The sequence below is a fragment of the Mustela erminea genome, chromosome 14, assembly GCF_009829155.1.
Source record: "Mustela erminea isolate mMusErm1 chromosome 14, mMusErm1.Pri, whole genome shotgun sequence".
NCBI classification, from domain to species: domain Eukaryota; kingdom Metazoa; phylum Chordata; class Mammalia; order Carnivora; family Mustelidae; genus Mustela; species Mustela erminea.
In genome coordinates this window covers 40,158,890-40,174,699 of record NC_045627.1, presented here as the reverse complement: position 1 = coordinate 40,174,699, position 15,810 = coordinate 40,158,890, and the positions used below count along the sequence as shown (strand labels likewise).

At 34.4% G+C, this 15,810-nt stretch overlaps 1 protein-coding gene and 1 pseudogene across 2 annotated transcripts in view; one reads left to right on the top strand and one right to left on the bottom strand.

Annotated features, from left to right (window-relative positions):
* Positions 1-15,810, bottom strand: part of ADK (adenosine kinase) — a 538,857-nt gene that overhangs the window by 337,405 nt on the left and 185,642 nt on the right. The window lies entirely within an intron of this gene.
* Positions 10,127-10,380, top strand: LOC116572619 (annotated as a pseudogene).

The window sequence follows — 15,810 nt, the reverse complement described above, 5'->3', positions numbered from 1 at the left end:
ATATGTATCACATTTTAGAAAATAAAAATAGAAAAATTTCATGAAATTAAAGCAAAATATTCACTTAATTTTGTTAAAGACAAGCTTTTACCATTAATCAAAAAAATGATGGAGAGGACTTGGAGATTTAACTTTATGAAATGATAACACTATTTCAATCCAAGATGAACATATGTTGACATCGAAAATTCAACCCATAATATGTGCCTCTGAGAAGTCACAGTACGCAGAGCAGCAATTTAATAAATATGTAACTAAAAACAGAAGTCTTTGGGAATACGAATACAGGACTCTTTCAAAACTGGCTTTGTCCAGGGATGCCTGGGTGGCTCAGTCGGTTAAGTGGCTGACTTCGGCTCAGGTCATGATCCCAGTGTCCTGGGATGGAGTCCAACATAGAGCTCCATGCTCTGCAGGGAGCCTACTTCTCCCTCTGCCTCTGTCAGCCACTCTGCCTGCCTGTACTCTATCTCTCTGAAAAATAAATAAACAAAATCTTTAAAAAAAAAAAAAACCTGGTTTTGTCCAGTACAATTTATCTACGTGCCCCACTACTTCATATAAATATTTTGTGAAAATACAGAAGAATTAAATCACATAATCTTTGCTGATGATGTGGACATAGACATCTAGTAACATCTGTCATAACAAAGTTTTTATGAGCCAGCACTTTACCTACTATTCATACCTTTATTTTACACTTTACTCACATCCCCCCCCCCGCAAATGTATAGTGTACATTTTACAGTGTACAAATGAGCAAAGTAAAGCACAGCAAGGCTATGTAAATTTGCCCAAGGTCACATGCAGCAAGTAAGAAGTCTGTTATATATTTTAATTGTAAGTTTCCCAGAAATAAGTAAGCACCCGAGTCAAGAAAGATATTGTACTAAATCCATTTTCTTTTATTTGGAATACTATTTTTAAATTTACATTATTTTCCTTAAGATTGTGTTTTGGTGGCTCTCTAAAACTACACGAACAAATAAAATAAATTTACTTGAAAAAACAAAGCAAAATGTTTTCTCCCCCAAATATAAAATTGTAGAACTACATAAACACACACACTGACTCACATAGAAAACAAAACAAAAAAGGGTTTTTTTTTTCTGATGTGCCCATTTTTTCCCTACTTTTTTACTTTTCAATTTCCTAACATATTATTAAGTTTAACAATTAAATCCAATTTAAAAAATTTAAGGTTTCCTACATATATGCAGGTATAAGGATAAACTGTAAATCTGCCAAAACTTCTGAGATGCCAGGTTTAATTACCTGTAAAGGAACCTAACAGCCAAGCTTGCTTGTATACCTACCAGATAATCTCTCCAAAAACATAAGCCCTGTCAAATCTGAAGCTTTATACATGTCCCAAGTTGTGTATATTACTTGAAGCCAATATGGCTACAAAATTAAGATTCATCTCTGAGGGACATAAAGGAAATGGTTAAGAATCCACAGTTGCTGCTTTAAAAATTGCAACACTAACTACAGTATAGTGACTATGATCTCTCACATTTAGTAGACTTCTCCTCAGGGTAGGATTAAATCTTTAAGTTTTGGGAAGGGAAAATGACCCACTTTAAATAATTTAAAGAAGTGCTCTACATATTTAAAGTTTAAAATTTTTCATCATTTAAGGCACATGGCACATTTATATAAATGCTTCATAGAGATATTACTTCTCAGTTCCCCAACATTTCTAAATAGCTCCATATTTCAAATATTAGTTTCCTATACTGTATTAATCTACCTGAAGAACATTTCCTTTGATTTTTAAAACAGAATATGTGAGAGCTATTATATAAAGCACAAAACCCTGGTGGCCAATAAACATGAATAATTGCTATTTTTAACAGAACTTAAAAGTAATTTGATCTTTTTAATAAAACATATTATTGTAATTCTTTATATCTACATAAATGGTATGCCATCTTCATAAAGGACTGAACTGGTATTGCTTTTATAAAACCAAAACAAAGTTTCTTTAATTTTATTAGGTCTCTAATTTTTAAAATTATCAGTATTTTCACAGTTTTCTATTATACATTGTTAAATCACTTTTAAATCATAAATAATAAATGGCAAAGTTTTTTTTTTTTTTAATGGCAAAGTTTTTAAGCTTACCTACAGATAATCTACAATCAACCTTTACTCCTACCAAGACCACAGTTTCTCAGTGGACAGCTAACATCTACCCAACCAACCAATTTTCTTTTTCTTTTTTTCAAGTCTGCTGCATAGCTGCTAATTTTCATGTAGAGACTTCTGGGAAAGAAGAAAATTCTGGTTCATGATGGAATGAACAGCAATTACTACCAGGTAAAACCTATGAAAATGAGGCCAAGGATTGTATCACTATATACTGAATTGTAAATGCTTTACATGGGAGGGATTCAAACAGGAGAGTAGAAAGTGATAGGGTTACTTGGGCCAATTCTTCACTCTACCTTACAACATCTTGTATATACACACACAGATTTGTCTTTAGGTCCAAACATATTCAGAGTTTAATTTAAAACCAGAGAAGAGGTACCTCAGTCTACTTTATACCTTTGTAATTATTTCAAATTCCATTAACAGAAGATCAGAACTTTTGTTTCTTAATAATATAAATTTTAAACAGGTACATATTTAAATAAGTTTAAAAATCAGTGTGAATACATTCTCTTGAAAATGCCAACGATGGAATGAGACTTTAGACTACTAAAGGAGTAAAATTAGAAAATAGGAAGTCTGAACTTCATTCAGGATTCTGAATGCAAGGCAACAAGGCCTTGTTCTTTCAGTATGCAGAGGAAAGTGCTATTAACTTAGTTGAAGGGAATTCTGAATAGGACGAACTAATAAGAAAAAGTAAATAGACAGTAAAAGGAAAGCTTATACATCTTATCATCATGACCTTTTGCATGTGCCTGTCAAGATTTCCCAGCATCATTTATTCAGAGTGTCCTTTCCTCACTGACTTCTTTATTGTGAATTAATTGACCATATATGCATGAGTTTGTTTCTGGGCTCTCATCCTGTTTCATTTATCTATGTGTCTGTTTTTATGCCAGCATCATACTGTTTTGATTACTATAGCTCTGTAATATCAGTTTGAAATCAGGGGTGTGATGACTCCCCACTACATTTTTGGGTACTTATTGTCTTTGTGGCTCCAAACAAATAACTGAATTATTTGTCTATTTCTGTAAGAAAATGCCATTGAGATTTTGATAGGAATTGCATTTAATCTCTAGATCCCTTTGGGTAATTTGGACATTTTAACAATATTCATTTTTCCATCCATGATCAGAGAGTATCTTTCCATTTATTTGTGTCTTCTTAAATCTTGCATTAATGTCTTATAGTTTTCAGTGTACAGGCCTTTCATGTTCTTGGCTAAATTTATTCCTAGGTATTGTATTCTTTTAGATGTAACTGTAAATGAGATGGCTTTCTTAATATCTCTTGATAGTTCACTACTAGTGTATAAAAATGTAACAAATTTTTATATATTGATTTTGTATTCTACAAACATCTTAAATACCAACTTATAAAAGGGTATAAAAAAGTATTCATTTACTTTACCATATCTACTAATTAGGTAATAAATCATCATTATATTGCATTTTATGTATGAGTCTAACAAGTCAGAAATGAAAACATAACAGTATATATAACACACATTTTTGGAGTATCATTGAAATGATTGCTTTTATATAAAGCAAATAAGATTTTACAACCCCATGATATAACACACCAAAAATCAAACCCAAAGTAAAGTAATGATAGGACAACAACACAGCTAAGGCTTTTAGATCATTTACTACGTGCCAGTCACTATTCTAAGTAATCTATGTGTATTATTACATTTAATTTTCTTAAACTATAAAGTTGGTATTGTTATAAGTTATCATCCCATTTTACTTGTGAAGAAACTATTAGTCAAAGAGCGTAAGGTCACTAAGGTCACTCTGTATGTAAGCAGAAGAACCAGGACTGGAATCCATGCCTTTGCCGCTAAAGACTATACTCTTTACTGCTTTGTTTATACTGCCTGTCAAAATGTATAAACGCATGGTATTCAAAGAAAAGAAAATTAGTAAATACATTAAAGGAAATACTTATGTTTGTATAAAAAGCTACGTTTGGGCCTGTCAAAAAATTAAATAAAATTAATACAAATCATACAATCAAGCAGTAAAGAGCCTTTCCACATAGGGTTATGTCTACTAATTGATTAAATCACTCAAAAAAATGTTCATTGAATGTCTTTGAAGCGACAGATTGCCACTAAGGATAAACAACACAAAACAAAACTGACAAAGTGCCTGCCGTCATAATACCTATATTTTAGTAAACACAAAGGTTATTTTAAAAAGGGGGGGAAGTATTTAAATTATGTATTTTAACGATAAGATAAAAAGGGAAATAAATTATGTAATGAACTCCACACCTTTTCTTAATATAAGTTGTAAAACTACCAGGATTAGAGTAATTCTTCCCTAACATGGAACATATACCTTTAAAAGCTAATACTAAAATTCTCCAGAGTTTTTGAATTCTTTTTTGTTTTTAAAGACTTTTATTTATTTGACAAAATGAGAATACAAGCAGGGGGAGGAACAGGCAGAGGGAGAAGCAGGCTTCCCTGCTGAGCAGGAAGCCCAACACAGGGCTTGATCCCAGGACCCAGGGATCATGACCTGAGCTGAAGGCAGATGCTTAACTGACTGAGCCACCCAGGTGCCCCAAGTTTTTGAATTCCTGATTCTGCAATAGCATATGAAAAAGAGTTAAACAAAAGAAAGGAAGAGAAAACAGTTTTCAGGGAACATAAGTAACAGAAACTCAAAGCAAGATATGAGCTAAAAAAGTAATAGAATCGGTAAAGGAATGCTGTATCTGAGCATAAAATAACTACATCTCTTCTATACCAGCAATATCACCTGGAAAGCATAATAAAAAAGAGATATTATTTTAAAGTTGTAGGAATAACAAGAATAAGAATGATAACATACTACACAATACTCAACAACATATATGAAAGTGTGAGGATCTTTTTAAAAAAATTATAAAACTCTATTAGGTAATTAAAAAAACACATATTTGACTCAGTAGAGATGTTCTAATGTCATTCTACCGATCAAAACACAACATAAAAATGTGTATTATACCTAAATTAATCTATGATGGTACAAAATTCCCATCAAACCTCAGGAGGTTTTTTGTTTGTTTGTTTTTAAATACATAGATAAAATAATTCTAAAGATCATTCTAAGGAAAGACCAAAGAATAGAAAATAAAATTTTTTGGGAAGAATAATGTGCAACTATATGGACTAAATATTTTAGCAATAATTTAAAACTTACTGAATTAGGGGAGCCAGGGTAGTTCAGTCTGTTAAGTGTTTGACTGGTTTTTAGCTCAGGTCATGATCTCAAGACCCATGTTGGGCTCAAGCTCAGTGAAGAATCTGCTTGAGATTCTTTCCCCCTTCTTTTTCCTTCCCCTCTGCATCTTCCCGCACTTGCAAATTCTCTCTCTCCCAAATAAATAAAAATCTTAAAAAAAAAAAAAAAAAGAAAGAAAGAAAAGAAACAAAAAAAACCTTTCTGAATCAGAGAGATCGGGTTTTCTAATTTTTTCCTGGGGCTGGGCAATGGGGCTGAAGATAAAGAGAAGGAGGAAGTGACCAAGACAACTGTGTTAGAAACATGTTTCCAAATTCCTCTTTCAGTGCTAGCTTTACCCCAAGCCCTATGATCCTGGTAACCAGAGACAATTGAAGAAATTCCCCCATGCCTTTGTGTTCCTAAAACAGTTTGCTACAAGGGACCATTTTCCCTCGTATGACTAGAAAAAACACACATAACTCCTTTGTTTGCCTTATGACAAGGCCAGACACAGACCCTCCAAATTCCCATTCTTTGCCCAAAAGTGATTACTTCAACTGGTTATACCCAATGATCAATCTCAACAAAATACCTGCTACCTTGACTTACCAAATGTCAGTTAAAAAGCTTCTCTACTTCTTTGAGAGCCCTGAACACTGACCCATCCTCAGCCTGAACCAAAATAAAACCTAACAGGCCTCCTAAGGGTAAGCTGATCTCAATGTAAAATAGTCTCTGTACTATCCCATCACTCCACCTCTACCCACCTAAATCTATTAATTCCACTTCCACGTACCAGGTTCCTTCTAGCTTCACTCTTTCCTTTTGAAAGAAAAGACTTTTCTACCCAACTTTTGGGAACACTGCACATCTCATGGTGGGAGCATTTCCTTTATTGCAGTAATCCCCATCCCCCTATTACAAAGGTCCCTTTCCCCACTCTTGCAACAACTCTTGTGAATAAAACCTCCCTTTAAAGGATTTTGCATGTGGCTCTAATTCTGATTCAGATAATAAAGTTTAAAGGCAGGCATGATCTAGGATCAGCTTGACTAGAGGTACAAGTGTTCATAATCCGAGGATCAAATAAATAATACAGAAGGGAGTAGAGAGCCATTCATTTATCTGCCCATTATATAGTAAGTACTGTGTTATATAAATTAATCCAATGATGAATAATGGAAAAAAATGATCAATGATTTATATGCAGTTAAAAATGATGTTGACATTATTGACAGAATATCACCAACAAATGCACTCAGTTGGGTTAAGCTATATAAATATATATGCTCCAATAAGCACTTTTAGCGTGGGGAAAGCAAAAGTCAGAAAGATCATTTATCTCTGGAAATGACCAGTAAATTGAGAGGGATGAGGAAAAAAATGGCACAGTAAACAGCACTGTAGGCTGAAGAAAATGAAGACTAACAAATATCTAACTAAGATTAAATAGAACAAACAGGTTCACAGGACTTGATAAAAGGTGATGTTTGGAGTGATTCTTGATTCATTGGCATCCAGAGGCACCAACACACTCTTATATACTTCTAGCGGCCATGGGAGAATAAGAGACTAATTAGAACAAAAAACTGTCTTCGAGACTGTGCTCTGAGCTTTCTGTGATGTTTAAGTGGCTTAAATGCAGACATGAAAACCAGGAAAATATAAGAAAATCACTGAATACATACTGTGATTAAGAGTGTGGCATGGAAGATAAACACTTATAAAACTGACTTAGATGCAGTAATTAGAGATTATCTTGTTCTTTAAAAAACTATTTTTTTTAAAGATTGTATTTATTTATTTGACAGAGAGAGAGAAAGAAAGATCACAAGTAGGCAGAGAGAGAGAGAGGGGGAAGCAGGTCCCTGCTGAGCAGAGAGCCTGATGCAGGGCTCAATTCCAGGACCCTGAGATCATGACCTGAGCCGAAAGCAGAGGCTTAACCCACTGAGCCACCCAGGCGCCCTAAAAAACTATTCTTTTCAAAGGAATTTACTACTAATTTCATTAAATGAAAACTTACAGCATTTAATATTTAACATAAAATGAAATTAAATTATATCTTTATGTAAGATGCACAGATACGAATAGACTTATTTCTTTTCTTTTGCATTCAATTAACTATCGATGTATAATCCTTATTGATGCCAATCAACTAATAAATCTTCCAACAACTGTAGACAACAAAGAATTTCCAAGTCACTAACCAAAACAATCACTAACCAAGTAAAGCATTCAAGAACTCAGAAGATTAAACTTTATTTATTGAACTTTATTTATTATTAAAATTTTTTTTTCTTTTCAAATTTCTATTTAAATTGTTAGTTAACACATCGTGTTATATTGGTTTCAGGAGTAGAATTTAGTGATTCATCACTCACATATCACATGTAGTGTTCAATATGACAAGTGTCCTCCTTAACATCCATCATCCATTTAGCCCATTCTTCACCCACCTCCTTCCATCACCACTCAGTTTGCTCTCTATCATTAAGAGTCCCTTAAGATTTGCTGGGGTACTTGGGTGGCGCAGGTCAGGATCACAGGGTCATGAGATGGAGCCATGTGTTGGGCTCTGCACTCTGCATGGAGTCTGCTTGAGATTCTCTCCCTCCCCCATTGCCCCTCCCCCGACAGCACATGCATGTGTGCATGCGCACTCTCTCAGAAATAAATATATATTTTTAAAAAGTCTCTTATGGTTTGTTATCCTCTTTTTTCCCCTTCCCATATGTTCATCTGTTTTGCTTCTTAAATTCCACATGAGTCAAATCATATGGTATTTGTCTTTCTCTGACTGACTTATTTTGCTTAGTGTAATACACTCAAGCTCCTCCACATCATCGTAAATGATAGGATTTCATTCTTTCTGATGGAGGAGTAATATTCCTTTCCATATATATACCACATCTTCTCTATCCATTCATCAGTCGATGACATTTGGGCTCTTTTCCCATAAGGACCAATTCACTAACCAGTTTTAGGCCCCACTGCCTTATTTTCTAATTTTGAAAGATTTTGTTTTTAGACAAATAGGTGTGAAGGAAGGAATATCTGGCATATTTTATTGCTTTAAATACATTCTCAACAAATTGCTGGAATTACACATTAAGTTTAATTCAATTAATGGAAAATGTCTGCCACATACATACAGCTGTAATTTATTGAGCTCTTGTTATATATAAATACTGAACTAGGTATATTGTTTATACTTTACCATTAATTCTATCAGCACACTATATTGAGTTAAATACCATCAAAGAAAAAAACTGTAAAAGAGTTTGAAATGGTCCCAAAAGACTGGAGATATTTGTGGAAGCCTATGCCTTTTTTTAGAGCATAGACTTCTAGATTTCTGATTCTATGTGGCTTAAACCTTTCATCATCTTCAAGCTATTTTGTAAGTCTATACATTACTTACAGCAATAATTCTTGTGTATAATCAGTAAATAAAATCTGACCCTACAGAGAGAATTAAAACTTGCCACCCCAACAAAGGTCAGTTTTGTTGGGGCTCCTGGTTGGTTCAGTTGGTTAAGCGACTGCCTTCAACTCAGGTCATGATCCTGGAGTCCAGGGATCGAGTTCTGCATCTGGATCCATGCTAGGCAAGGAGTCTGCTTCTCCCTCTGACCCTCTCCATTCTCATGCTCTCTCTCTCTCTCTCTCTCTCTCTCTCTCTCTCATTCTCTCACGCTCTCAAATAAATAAATAAAATATTTTTTTAAAAAGTCAGTTTTGTAATACTTGTAGATTTATTTCATCGACTACACATGTCTCTGGACTTCTGAGTTTTCTTTTAAATCAAATGTAACATCTTACCTGTTCATTCATTCATTATGAGTTAAATAAAATTGTTGACATATTCATTATCTATGAGATTCATAACTTTACTCTTTTGAAAATATTAGGCTATGAAATTATTATAATTATTCTCATTTTTCAAAAAAAGAAACTCAAACTTGAAAAAGTTAGCTGATTTTGCCCGAGTTTTTTCCTGCCCAGCTCTGCTTAATTCCACAGGACATCCTCTACACCCCTAATCACTATGCCCTGCTAAAATTTAGACCATTTGGCTTTTTACTTTGTTATCTCAAGTACCTCACCATCAAAAGCACCAAAGAACATAGAAATACTCTAGAAAAGCTTTTCTTTAAAAAAACAGGCTTCTTGACAGTACCACTATATAATTTATGCGGCAAAGACCATCCTTACTGTCCAACAACTAAACAAATGAGACATTTTTTTCTACCCAAAGAGGTCTGACTTTATTTTTCAGTTCAAACAAATGAATACATTATCCATAAGACATTTATTTTTAAAGTTTCTGAATGCTAACTCTAAAACAGAATGAAAAGGAATGGAACCAAGGCAAGAGTTTCATCCCCTGGATGAAATTAGAAACTGTCACTTGTAGCATTTCTTACAGAAGTCTCTTTGTTTTCCTCTTACACAGGAGAAACAACCTCCAATTGTACCCATGTTTAATGCTGTAGCATGGAACAATGCACCACATTGAAATTTATAAGGTTTGTAAGGTTTAAACTGGTAAAACAATCTCTTAATATAAGGTATAAAATAAAGTTTAAGAAAAAAAAGGAAAGAAAAAAGGAAGAAAGGAAGCATAAAGAGAAGGACTAAAGGGGTAAAAGAAAGAGAAAAGGAAGGAGAAGATACATGAATTTTGCTTTACATTAAAAACCTGACAGCCTTTCTGGTGGTGATGAGTTCTCCGTGAGAACATGCCCCTCACAAAGGACCTTCTCTACTCATTCCCAGAGTAAAAGAAGAGGAAGCACAAGAATAAGTGCACAAAGGCCTCATGGATATGAACTGTCCAGGTTGCTACAAAATCACCACCGTCTTTAGCCATGCACAAATGGTAGTTTTGTGTGTTGACTGCTCCACTATCCTCAGCCAGCCTCCAGGAGGAAAAGCAAGGCTTACAGAAGGATGCTCCTCTGATGGAAGAAGCACTAAAAGCACCCTGAATTGAGATGATAGCCCAGTAAACAGATGTTGAATAAAGTTAAAAAATAATAATAATAAACAAAAATAAATTTTAAAAAATAAAAAATCTGACATAATATAGAAAAATGTCACAAATCCATTAAAATACCACTTAGAAAAACAAAACACTGCTTTCCTCACCTTATTTAGCTACTAAAATCTCTCACAATCTAACCAACAAGGAATAAGGTTTACCAAAGAAAGGAGGTATTAATTCATATTTAAATTTTTTCCAGCTTCAAAAAGAACTATTTTGAATAGTCAACTTTATTTTGTAAGCCCCAATTACTTAAAATTATTCATTAATCTTATAAATGGCACCAACAGGAACCTCCTTTTTAATGACGTAAGGTTTGACAAACTTGTGTGTTGCATCACCATCTGCCACATCCTGCTCTGTTATTTATAAATACTGCTGCGCTACTGACATTTCCACAACTGTTCCAGGTGTAAGACATTAGAATGGAGAATTCTCTTTGATCACTCCAATGTCATTTCTACTTTTTAAATGTAAGGAGTTGGGACAGCTCCCAGATTCCTGGAGGTACATCTAATAAAAGCCTTTTAATCTCTAGCTGGTTTTTTTTTTTCCCCAGGTAAAATAGGTCACAAAAAAAGAGATAATCAGAAAAATCTATAACCACACAGATTAACAATTTTTTTAAAAGAAAAGAAATATGAAGGTCTTGATTTTCAATTTTAATTTCTAGATAACTATGACTCAGTTGGAAATGCCACATGGTTCTTGAAATACCAGCTTTACAATTTTTGGTTCAACATGTTTCTATTCATCCAAATATAACTCTTGAAACTTAAAAACAAAAAAAGATTTTAGGAACTCAATGTACATAGTTCGGGAAAGCTTTAAAACACAATTCTGGGAACTAGTTCCTAACATGACGTTTGCATCAAAGAAAAAACCAAAGCACTCCCCCTCTCCTCCAGGTGAAATCCTGTATAATTATATAAATATAAACACTGGTACTTAGTTCTCTCAAAATTTAATTAAAAACAAAACAAAAACCTGGTTAAAATTTCATTAGTAGCTAAATATAAATATGGAAGATTATCTAACTAGGAAAAACATAAGAAATTGGAAAAACCAGAAAGCTGATGATCAGAGAACCAAGTTAGGAATTAAAAGACAGAAATAAGGATCTAAGAATTTAAGAAAAGACCAAGGTAAATGTTTAATGCTTATGTGAAGAAAAAATTCAGGTCCATTACTGATGGTTTTGTATATATGATTAAAGAAGAAAACCTGTAATTAGAGGCATAGGGTCATCTCTACAACCTAAAAACAAATGAGTTAAAAGGGTAAAGAACATAATACACAAATATTATAGTTTCTATAAAATAACCTGGAGTACAGCAATGAAAGGAGTATTATTTTATCTCAAAGATCTCTGCTTTAAATCAGAGAAAAATATACTTTATTTACAAAGATGGCAATTACTAAAGTAACAGAAAAATGGTTACTTTTTATTATTGAATAGAGAGTCATAAAAATCCACATAGCCTCAACATTTTGGAGGATGAAAGGGAGAAGAAATTTATTCTATTAAAAAGAAAACCAAAATAAGTCAATCAGAGAAAGACAATTATCATATGATCTCCCTGATATGAGGAATTTGAGAGGCAATGTGGGGAGAGTCAGGGGTAGGGAAGGAAAACATGAAACAAGATGGGATCAGGAGGGAGACAAACCATAAGAGACTCTTAATCTCACAAAACAAAACAAACAGAGGATGGAGCGGGGTATGGAGAGGGTGTCTGGGTGATGGACATTGGGGAGGGTATGTGCTATGGTGAGTACTATGAAGTGTGTAAGTCTGACGATTCACAGACCTGTACCCCTGGGGCTAACAATACATTATATGTTAATAAAACATTAAAAGTTAGGGGTGCCTGGGTGGCTCAGGGGGCTAAAGCCTCTGCCTTCGGCTCAGGTCATGATCTCAGGGTCCTGGAATCGAGCCCCACGTTGGGCTCTCTGCTCCGCGGAGAGCCTGCTTCCCACCCCCGTCTCCGCCTGCTTCTCTGCCTAGTTGTGATTTCTATCAAATAAATGTAAAAAAATATTTAAAAAAATTAAAAATTAGATTATAAAAAAGAAAACCACAGGTCCAAAATGAAGTCACTTACATTAAGAGCCCCACTTAGCAAACCAAGACTTAATACCTAACCTAACTACAATTTCAATACCCCCAAGAATGTAACCTTTTAACCAGTCAACGTGGAATTTCCTGGTCAGCACTAGGAAATGTAATGATAGATCCCTTTCATTGCCCTCAGAAGGACAACATTCCTTCCTAATAATTTCCTTTTTTCCATTCCCTTTCTGCTTTTAAAAACTGTTCCTTTTTGGCAGCTCAAGAGAGCTCTTCTTTACTTTTAAGATGGGATGCTGCCTGATTCACAAATTATTTAATAAAGCCAGTTAGATCTTCAATTTCAGTTTTGTTCTTTAACAATGATAATGATGATCTACTTATAGTTCAGTTAACAAACAATAAGACACTTACAAGATTTGATTAGATACTCAGAACAAATAATGACAAACTTTTAACAACTGCAAAACATTAGAAAAATCAGTAAATCAGTTTGCAAGAAGCATAAAAACAAGCAAATTTATATAACTTAAAACAACAGGGACAACCACATGTAGCTGGTCATCAGGCTTCTGAAAAATTCAATAATTAAGAAAAAAGCATAAATGTTCAAGGATCAAAAAGGTAGTATCTAAACATCAAGGAAAACCACTGTCCCTAAGAAGCATGAAAGAAAGAGTTGGTTTACTCAGAACTATATTTAAAATGATGGATACTTGATTTTCCCTGACAACCTCCAATTCTTCCCAAATTGAAGCTGACTATAAGAAGTGCAGAGAGTATGTGAAAACACTCAAAATCTCAAACACATAGACAAGTCAAAACTGAAGTCAAACACATAGACAAGTCAAAACTGAAGTCTTCTAAGGAAGAGGGGAAAAACCTCTAGTAAGGAGATGAATCAGAAGTTCCAGTTAAAACACCTGAGTTCTAATTCTATTTTGCTTAGTGACTTATCATGGCATTTTTGTCTATCTTAATCAGAATCTTCATTAAAATGGAGACCACATTGTCTTGCCTATCTAATAAGCTGTTGTGAGGATCTAAAAAATAAGGATCGCAATGAAGTATTATAGGTAAGTTAAGTAGGCCAGGTTTAAGAAAACAACAGCTCCAGTGTGGAAAAAGAAAATAATAGGCCACTGGCCTTAATGTAAAGTAACCAAGATTTTAGAATGCTGACCCAAGAATGGACATACCAGACCAAATATATATAATGATATAATAAATAATTATGGAGCAAACTAGTAGATAGCTCGAAACTCATTCAACAGAAACATCAAAAAAAAAAAAAAAATCACCAAGCAGACCAACATATGTATTATAGAACTATCCAAAAATTTCTATAAAAAGAGAGAAACATAGAAAAAAAAATCTGAAAATACAATGGCCTAAAACTTCCCATATTTGATGAAATACATGAATTTACACATTAAAGCCCAATGAATTCCAAGGAAGAAAATCAAAGAGATCCATACTAAAAACGTGAGCAAATTATCAAAGACAAAAAAAGAATCTTAAAAACAGAGTGAGAGAAGTGACTTTTCATGACTAAGGGGTCCTCAATAAGACTACAAGCTGATTTCTCATCAGTAACAATGGAGGACACAAAGCAGTGAGATGACATATAAACTGCTAAAAGAAAGGTCAGCCAACAGTTAGGTATCCAGCAAAACTACCCTTTATGAATAAAGAAGAAATTAAGGCATTCCCAGATTTTTTTAAAAAAAGCTTAAGAAGTTTGTTAACTTGTCCTATAAGAAATGATAAAAGGAGTCCTTGAAACTGAAATGAAAGGACACTAGATGGTACCCTGAAGACATAACAAGAAATAAAGAACACTGGTAAAGGTAACTACATAGATAAATATAAAAGCCAGTACTACCACACTTGTGGTTTGCAACTCACCTTTTATTCCTGTAGGAATTAAAAAGCAAATGAATGAAATAATAATTATAAATCCATATTAATGGGTACACAATGTATAAAGAATTACTGATGATAACAATATAAAGGGGGAGGATGGAAGGAGAGAAGTGTTTGTATGCCACAGAAACTAAGTTGGTACTATTTAAACTGATTGTTGTAAGTTTAGTATGTTAATTGCAAGCCTTAAAGTAACCACTAAGAAAATAACTAAAACACATACACAAGAGGAAATAGAAGAAAATCAAAATACTACCAAAATCAAAGTACTACCAAAAATAAAAAACATAAAATGAAAACATAAAAATAAAAAACACTACCAAAAATAAAAAACATAAAAATGAGTACTTGACATGCTCTGAATTGTGTCCTACCCAAACTCCTGTGTTGAAGCCCTAAGCCCCAGAACTTAAGAATGCAACTATTGGGTGCCTGGGTGGCTCAGTGGGTTAAGCCGCTGCCTTCGGCTCAGGTCATGATCTCAGGGTCCTGGGATCGAGTCCCGCATCAGGCTCTCTGCTCAGCAGGGAGCCTGCTTCCCTCTCTCTCTCTCTGCCTGCCTCTCTGTCTACTGTGATCTCTCTCTGTCAAATAAATAAATAAAATCTTAAAAAAAAAAAACAATTTATTAAAAAAAAAAAAAAAGAATGCAACTATTAGTTAGAGATAGGGCCTTTAAGTTAAAATGAGGCCCTTATGGTGGATCCTAAGCCAATTTTACCATTGCCGTTATAAAAATAGATACAAACACAGAGAGAGATACCAGGGGTATGCAGAGTGACAATTATGTGAAGAGAGAGCCAAAAGGAGAGAGGATTCAGAAGAAATCAAAGCTGGGACATATGGGTGGTTCAGCTGGTAGAGTGGCTGGTTTCCACCCAGGTCATGATCTTGGAGTTGTGGGATTGGGGCCCCCCAAGTGGGGCTGGGGCTCCATGCTCAGCATGAAGACTGCTTGGGATTCTTCTCTCCCTCCTGCTCTGTCCCTTCCCCTGATCCTGTGCATGTCCAGTGCACACATGTGCTCACTCTTTCTTTCTCAAATAAATAAAATCATTTTTTAAAAGATTTTACATATTTATTTGAGAGAGAGAGAGTGTGAGAGAGATAATGAGAGAGGAGAAGGTGAGAGGGAGAAGCAGACTCCCTGTGGAGCTGGGAGTCTGATGTGGAACTCAATCCTGGGAGTCCGTGATCACGACCTGAGCCGAAGGCAGTGGCTTAACCAACTGAGTCACCCAGGTACCCCTAAATAAAATCTTAAAAAAAAAAAATAAGTAGAAGAAATCAAAGCTGCTAACACCTTGATCTTGGACTTCTAATATCCAGAACTCTGATTAAACAAATTTCTCTTGGGTAACCACTCAGTCTCTGGTATT